Here is a 9016-nt window from a genome sequence, read left to right on the forward strand (position 1 = left end):
TCTCTCGCTCGCCGATGGCGCCATTCGTCGCCCCGAGCCCCGTCGTCAACCCCGTCGTCGGTGCCGCCTTGCCGGACCGCCATCTCGCCCTTGCCACCCCGCCCGGGGCTACCTCGCCCCCGTGTCGCCGTCCCCAACGCCCCACGACTGCCCCGCCTTCACCGTTCGCTGAAATCGCGTCCTCGACCTCCCCCTCGATGGACTCCGTCAAGCCTCGCCGAACCGAACCCTGCATCAAACGTGAGCAGGAAACCCTCCCCCCACTCTTCTATGTCTCCCACATGCTCGCAGCCGAGCCGGTCATCGCGCTCACCATCGCGCTCCGGCCGCTCCAGGCCACGCTCTGGCCGCACGCACCTCCCCCACTGCCCCCCTGGGCAGTGCCCTCCATGACCTTGGTCGTCCCCTCGCCACGTCGCTCCGGCGCTCTGCCACGCCGTCGCCTGTCCCTTCCCATGCCTATGGCTGATCACCCACTCTGTCGGCGAGAGCCGGCCCTTTTCCCGCCGTTCCCCCATCTTTTCCCTCCATTTTCCCTTTGCTTCCCCGCCTCGCGCCCGCCATTCTCGTCTTTCTCCCCGCCATTCTCCTCCCCCCTCCCCGCCATCTGGTCGCCGCCACGCCATGCCGCTGAAGAAGTATTTGGCCCCCCACGCCGCTGCACGGCTGCCGATTCTGACCTGCTGAAGCAGAGTAAGCGAATGGCGACGATTGACGAAACCACTGGGCATGTCGAACATCGAGTGGAGGGGGGAGGTTCAGCTCCGGGAGGCTGTCACCACCGACCGGCGGAACAGGCTCAACGCCAAGAAAGCCCGAGACGCCGTTGCGGGAGCGGCAGCTGAGCAGGCAGAGGCATCTCGCGTAGGGGCGATGCATCCGCCCGGCGGCCACGGCCCGACGTGGAGCCAGCAGAGCGTTGCATCGCCGGTCAGCTTCACGCCGCCGGAATGTGGTTGCGCCCCCTCTCTTGGCTACTCCGATGGCATAACGTGCATGGTGGATTCAACCCCAACATCACGTTTCCACATGGCCAGCGATCCTTTCCCGCCGGCCAGCGCACTCCCTTGCCCGCGTACACCGGCTCCAGTACCTCCCGTACAACTACTCGCTACTGGCTTATGCCGCCTCGCCGACCGAGCGGCTGCAATCGTCGATCAACCAGTGTCTCGCCGACGCCAAGACCCACGCCGCCAAGAGGGAGTAGAAGGTTGACGCGTGGTGGTCGGCGTGAATGAAGGCCGGCGCCGTCAAGCTCGACCTACTCTGGACCAACGTCGCTGCGAAGAAGAGAAACACCGACCTGGCATTCTTGATGGGCGCGGACATGTCAACGATGGATGAGCAGGTCAAGGCATGGTACATGGCGGAGCGCGGTCTTATCTTGAACCAGATGCCATCGATGGCCACGCCTACGCCCATGCCTACACCTACGCCGCCGCCCAGCCCGAGGGATGATGACACGCCGACGCCGACCAGCCCGAGCCCGAGCACACCCACGGCAACGACGGTGCTGAGCACGCCCATGCTAGCCAGTCCCACGCCGGAGGAGCCCATTGTGATGCGCCTACGTGTCCTTCCTTTTGAACGCCAAACTTTCATATATTTTGATCGCCGAACTATGGCATGGTGATCGCCGAACTTTGTGGTTGATCGACGTTGATCGCCGAACCTGTGACGTTTTTTTGGCAGTTGGAAAAGACAAGATTGAATTCTATGTGCCTTGGGGCCGAAACCTGGGGGCACGGCTGAGAACTGGCTCGCCCCCAGGGCGAAAAACCCACCGGCACTTGCGCCAAAAGGCAATCGCCAGGTGCGCTGGGGTCCAAACGAGTGGAGATGCTCTTACCCGAGCCATTCCTGCCCACGACATATGATTGTCGGCACTCTCTCTCTCTCTCTCTTTCTCTCCCTCTCTCTCTCTCTCTCTCCCTCCCTCCCTCCCTCCCTCCCCGTGGTATGGATACGGTCTCTTAAAACCCTTTGAACACATGAACTATAATCACACATGGTTCGGAGGAGGGAATGGCGTGCAAAGTATTTCAAGAGAGCAATCATGTGTGATGACAGGAGATCAAGTATTTCAAGAGCAGATCATCCACTTTTTTCGTATTATACAAAGTACGTTCCTTTCATGAAGTAGCTGAAATAATTATATGTGCAACCATTATGTTAGCACAAGGAAAAGAGCTATATGAGAGGTGCAAATTACATATCTTGCAATAACTTGGCTTGTTCTATACTCATTACATGATAACATTGAAGGTCGAGTGCCAACTATACTACATGATAACCAAGAGACCGGGAGTTCGAATCCTACCTGACTTCACCTGTTCCTCGAAGGTTTAAAATAAAAAACGAGCCGGGCCAGGGATAAAGGGATGTTTTTTTTTTGAACATCAGTACGGACACAAGCGCTCATATACACGCGCATACACTCACCCCTATGAACGCACACACGCACACCCTACCCCTATGAGCACCTCCGAAAGACTGAGCCGGCATATCATCTTGAGATTTGCGAAGTCACCGTAGGCGCCTCGTCGTCGACGGGAACGTCTCCTCTCACTGAATGTGCATCGCCGGTAATCCTCAAATAAATTCAGAAATAAATGCGAGCACCAGGATTTGAACCCTGGTGGACTGGGGATACCACAGTCCCTCTAACCATCCAACCACAGGTTGGTTCGCAGGGATAAAGGGATGTGTGCGCCGGTTTGTGTCACGCTACTCCCCGTACTGTGTATACGTATACGGCGGGCTATCCACCATACATCTAAAAGTGCGTACGATTTGGCAAAGGTGTATATTCCCCTTTATATGTTAGGGGGTGTACCAAAGCGGGGCTTGTATTATTTTATTCTTTGAACACAATTGCACGTTTATTTGACCCGCTAATCCATCCAAAAAACCCGAAAATCGAACCATATATTATACACACTGTAGAGTAGGTTCTGAAAGCATCTCAGACTAGTAGACCGTCCTGCATGAGAGTATCCACCTGTGAGATTCGAGGCTGGATGAACTGGACATGCCGCAATAACCAAAGTTGTCCAGCTCAAACAGTGACACCAACGGTGGGACGACGAGAGGCGGAAAAGGTTGACGGACTCCACGTCTTCGCTGCAGACGCGGTCAGGCTTACCATAAGGGGTCAGAATTCATATGGGGTGCAACCGAAGTGTGTGGTGTGGATGTGAGGATATGAGGCTGTAAATGTGTTTCTAAACACCTAGGGCTTGAGCATCCGACTTGTAAACTCACGCTTCACATCTCAGACACCAAGCTCAAGCTAGACGGTTGCCCAGTTCTGCTCTCCTGATAGCACACAGGTGCCCTTTCTCTTCCCTGGTTTACTCTCTTCGTTTTTATTTACTCTGCATATTAACTCTCGTGAGGACAGCAGAGCGTCTCTTCTGGCCTGGTCTCGCTGTTATCTATCTCTCTTTAATCATGTCATTTGGCTACTGTACAAGTTGTCGGGGGAAGCATAATCATCGTTTGCAAAATCCACTCTCTTTACCACCACGCACTTCTGTCATTGGAACGGTGTCAACTGCACCATGACACGGCCGTTTGGTGTCCAGGCGCTTATGCTTTTTTTTGAGGGTATGCAAATTACGTACCTTAGCTTTATAGAAAAAAAGAAATAAGACATACAACAACGTCTATCACTTGTTGCGAACAACGAAGGCGACCAACTCCACACCCAGTTCGAACAAAGACAACCAAACACAACAACACAGCTACGACACAAACAGCCTCCCTCACTGCCGAGGGAACACGCCTAAAGCCATCACCTTCAACATCGACTACGAGCCACAACAACTTGCCAGGCGCTTATGCTCAACGGCCAGAACTTACAAGGCCAAATTAGCTCCTCTCTCGGGAACCTAACTTATCTTGTATGGCTTGACCTTTCAGTGAACAATTTCGCTGGCCCCTTACCTGTCTTTGGCCAGCTCCAACAAATTCAGACACTTTATCTATATAGCAACCATTTAAATGGGACAATTCCTGGTTCGCTTACCAACTGTTCCAACTTAACCAACTTAGATCTCTCGCTAGTGGGTGTAATTCCACCGGAATTACACATTCTTTCAAATATGGTCTATTTAAATTTCTCCAGAAACTCGCTAACAGGTGATATTCCTCTGAAACTATGCTTTCTTTCAAATTTGACCTACTTAGATCTCTCTGTAAACTTGTTAATGGGCCAAATTCCTCCTGAATTGGGCCTTCTTTCAAGTCTAATATACATCGATTTGGGATCAAATAAACGCGAGGGAAGAATTACTGATGAGCTTGGGAAATTGCCAAAATTGGAATACTTACTCCTAGGTGACAATAATCTTTCCGGTGAGCTCCCACATGCATGGCATCTTGAATATCACATCCCTCCAGCATTTAAGCTTGAAGTCAAATAAGCTAGGCACCGCATTGCCACCTAACATTGGCAACCTTCTGCGTAATCTCATAGAGCTTGTCTTATATAACAACTCGTTTGAAGGTCAAATCCCAACTTCCCTAGGCAATGCTCTACAGCTAGAAGAGATAAGTTTATCAACTAACAATTTCACCGCGCAGATCCCTATTTCTCTTGCAAATCTCTCAAATTTGAAACGTCTTTATTTGACGGGAAACCGCTTATCTGGACAAATACCCTAGGACATCAGGGAATTTAGGGGCCGTTTGGTACGGTCCTGGCTTACAAATTAGCAATTGTTGGCTATTTGCTTGGAAAGTTGTTGTGGACATTGGAGCCGTTTGGCAAACTGGCGTAGCAAAAAATCTGTAATCCCCCAGGATGGTGAGAGCCTGTTTATGTATTGTTTTTTTACCAGATTGTTTATGTATTGATTTTGTGGTAGTAGCTTATTTATGTACCGATTTAATGTTAAAAACCTGGTTTAGCCGTATTTCGGACATTGTTGAGATATTTCACTCGTTGTATGTAAGCTAACATAAGGGAAAGTTGTAGCTCTAATAATAACATAATGTATCTACCCAATGTTATTTTCGTTGGTCCTATATCACCAGCCGTGCATACAAAATACATTTAGGATGTGTTTGGTTCGGAGGAACGGCGTTTGATTCCTTCGCTTTTCAAAACAGTATTTAAATTCGATTGAGCTCCCACGTGACATCTTAAATCTTTCAGCTCACCAGTACTTAAGCTTGGAGTGAAATAAGCTAGGCAAGACATTGCCACCCAATATTGTCAACCTTCTACCTAATCTCATAGGGGTTTCCTTACATGACAACATGGTTGAAGGTCAAATGCCATCTTCCATAGGCAACGCTTCAGGGTTAGATATATTATATTTATCAAGTAACAATTTCACAGGGCAAATTCCTACTTCAGTTGGAACCTCTCAAATCTAACTCTTCTACGCCTTGAGTAAACCAGCTTGAAGCAACGGAAAACAGAGGTTGGGAATTCTTAAATGCACCGAGTAATTGTTGGTCTCGAAATCACTATCACTTGGAAATCCTTTATCAGGACAAATACCCTAGAGCATCGGAAAACAGAGAGGGTGTTCAGCTGGGCTGTTTGGCTAAACGTAAGCATTTACTAGCTGTTTTTTTATTTTTTTGGACACCAGAGAAATCGAGAAGCCCGGTCTGAGATCATCGGAACCAAGAGAGAATCATCCGTGCTGTGGGATTTATGTGCAAAGATATTATTGACACCGAGAGGCTGCTATGGCTTGGATCCACGGGCATAGATACAGGCCTGGTAAGTTATCTTCTATCAGATATTTTGCAGGAGAACCATTTGCTCATCGCCAAGTGAAGGTCTTGCTTAGCATAGGCAATATGCATCTTATTTTAAGAAATTTGACGGAACTTTGTTGTAAAATGCTTTGTGTTCACAAATATAGTCATCATTATTTTGGACTCCAAACAAATGGATTTTATCTCAATGAAATAATAATAATGCCATGATCATACAGATTTTGGATGATGGAATTCGATTGTCATCTCTCGTAATATAATATTCTAGCTGGTTTTACTTATGTCTCATTCACACTCGTGACCGTTTGATCAGACGCCGAGATTCGTGTTATATGTTGTCAATAGCCTTGTCCAGCGACCGCGGTGACTATTTCTTACGCGAGCCAACAGCGACCTCTCGCGACGAGTAAACAGTGTCAGGTCGGCCCATTTTAGCGCATGAAGATTGAAAATATGGAGAAGAAATGGAGCGCCCCAAGGAAGCTTGCAGTTACTGGTTAGTAGAAGGATCGCGACCTACTAGACGTTATCTGAGCCGGGTTTTCTCTGTTTTTTCTTTGTTTTTTGTTTTCTTTTCTTTTCTTCCTTTTTCCTTCTCTGATTTTTTTTCTTCATTTTTTTGATTTTTCCTTTTGTTTCTTTTTGTTTTTCATTCTACATTCTTGTATACAAGATCAATTTTTTTTCAAAGACTTGTTCAACAATTTTCAAATACTTATTCAACAGTTTTATATACATGATCAACATTTCTTCAAATACTCGTTCAACAGTTTTCAAATACTTGTTCAACATTTTTTTCAAATACTCACTCAACATTTTTTTAGATACTTGTTCATCATTTTTTAAATACTCGTTCAACATTTTTTAATATTTATTCAGCATTTTTAAAATATTTTTTCAGCATTTTAAATTCCTATTTCAACATTTTTCAAATACCTGTTCAATTTTTTAAATAAATGTTTAATATGTTCAAATAATTTTTTAACATTTTTTGAAATACTCGCTCCACAATTGTTAATACTTATTCAACATTTTGCAAATACTCGTTCAACATTTTTTTAATTGTGTTTTTTGTAATATATATATATATAGATTTTTTAAATTATAAAAAAATTAGAAAAGGAAAAAAATGAAAACAAAAAACATGAAAAAGGAAAGGAAAAAATAAACAGGCTGGTGTATCCCCCGCGCATGGGCTGGCCCAAGTGGCATTTGCCTTTAGCGAGGGGTCGCCCCTGTCTCGCTTCACGCGAGGAATAGTCACGCCCTCCAGCGACACGGATGACCCCTTTATCTAAATCACTAACTAAGGAGTATTCCTTTCAAAGATCACTCCCACCCTTCTAGGTTGTGACAAGTGGCGTGCTGCATGTGCGCCGCTTGTCGCAACCTGAGAGTTTTCTCTTTTTCGTAGATCTGTTTATTCAAAATGTTTTATCTCTTAAACCGTGCGTACAAATTTCGAATCCTTTTCACCTTTGGATTTCTCGCGTCGAGATCTGCAAAACTAGATCCTATGTTGATAGATTTTAACGAACTTTTTTTCACGAAAAAGCCAGACGAAATAACCAAACCGGGAGCGCTGTTCCCCTTTTTGGAAGCCGTTTCCGCGTGGCGCAACCGTGTCTCTCGCGGAAGCAAAACCGTGCCTCCCGCGAAAAAAACAAGCTTTTTTCGTTTTCGAGAGGCACGGTCATGCCTCTTGCAGAAGCAAAACCGTACTTCTCGCGGAAGCAAAATCATACCTCTGGCGGAAGCAAAAACATGCCTCTCACGAAAGGAAAAAAATAAAATGCATTTTTTTTGTTTCCAAGAGGCATGGTCGTGTCTCTCATGAAAGTAAAACCATGCCTCTCGCGAAAGAAAAAAGAAAGAGAAAACACGTTTTTTTCTGTTTCCGAAAGGTACGGCCATGCCTCTTGCGGAAGCAAAATCGTGCCTCTCGCGAAACCAAAATCGTGCCTCTCACGGAAAAAAAAGTGAAAACGTGTTTTTTTTCTCCATCTCCTAGAGGCACGGCCATGCCACTCGCGGAAGCAAAATCATGTTTCTCGTAGAAGCAAAACCGTGCCTCTTAAGGAATGAAAAAGAATGCGTTTTTTTGCACAAAAAATTCAGATCAAACGACACATGGGAGTTGTTGGCTCTGTTGAACCTATGTGCAATTTTCAGATTTTGGGATTTCTTTTTCTTGCAAAATTTTGCAGAGTTATTGAAAGTCATCCGATCTGAGAATTCGACGGCCCAGGAGCCCATATAACGATAGCACCTGGGACTTGGTAGCACCGAATATTCTCCCGCTCGAAGCTATAGTAAAAGAGTTTTATTTAGGTATATTTTTTATTCAGTCGCCTAGTTATTTTTGACGGTAGAGCTTCAAATACTGAAGCACACAATCTTGCTAAACACGCTGCTATGCTTGTTCAGGGTGCTTATTTCTTCTCATGACCTAACTTGTATTCCTTTAAACATCATCACTGATCAATAAAGCCACTCGAAAAAAAAATCACTGATCCTTTGTAGCCGCCGCCTCCTCCTTCTCCTCCACAAAAAACTAGGGTTTTTGCCTCCCGCCGCCGCCGCCGCAGGTCCGTCTCCTCTCCGATGGCCTTAGGGCCATGGGGGCGCAGTGGATCTCGGCAAGGGTCGGCGGGAGGGCTCTGTTTTTAATCGTTTCTTTCAGTTTTGCTAGGGTTTGTGTCCTGCTCAGGAAGACGAGACGGCGACGGCTCCCTGAAGATGGAATAAAGGTCTCCCCGCCTAGCCCCAGTTCCAGCGATGCGTCTAGCATCGTTGGTGGGCGTGTGGAGGTGTGTCTCCGGCGGATCTATCTTTGGTGGATTTGCTCGGATCTCGTCGTTGTTCGTCTACGTTCGTGTGTCTTCGGATTGGATTTTTCTGATCTACGTTATTCTTTATCTGCGGCGGTTGCTGTTCTGGTGCGCTGGTCCTACGGGGCCTTAGCACGACGACTTCCCGACTGTCTACTACAACAAGTTGTGCCCGACTCCGGCGATGGAGGGGCGATGACGGCGGCGCGCCTTCGGCTCGCTTCAGTGCTGGTAGTTGTCGCTAGGTGGTTTACGGATCTAGATGTAATTTCTATTATTTCTGGTATTCATTGTACTGCCATGATTGAAGATGAATAGATCAGAAATTTTCTCGCAAAAAAAATAAAAATAAAGCCACTCGAAAAAAAATCACTGATCAATAAAAGTGTTGACAAATCTATAAAAAAACCCAGATATTCTCCCCTATGCCTTCCCAGTCCCAGTTC

This window comes from Triticum aestivum, chromosome 5B (genome assembly GCF_018294505.1).
Source record: "Triticum aestivum cultivar Chinese Spring chromosome 5B, IWGSC CS RefSeq v2.1, whole genome shotgun sequence".
In the NCBI taxonomy this organism is placed as follows: Eukaryota; Viridiplantae; Streptophyta; class Magnoliopsida; order Poales; family Poaceae; genus Triticum; species Triticum aestivum.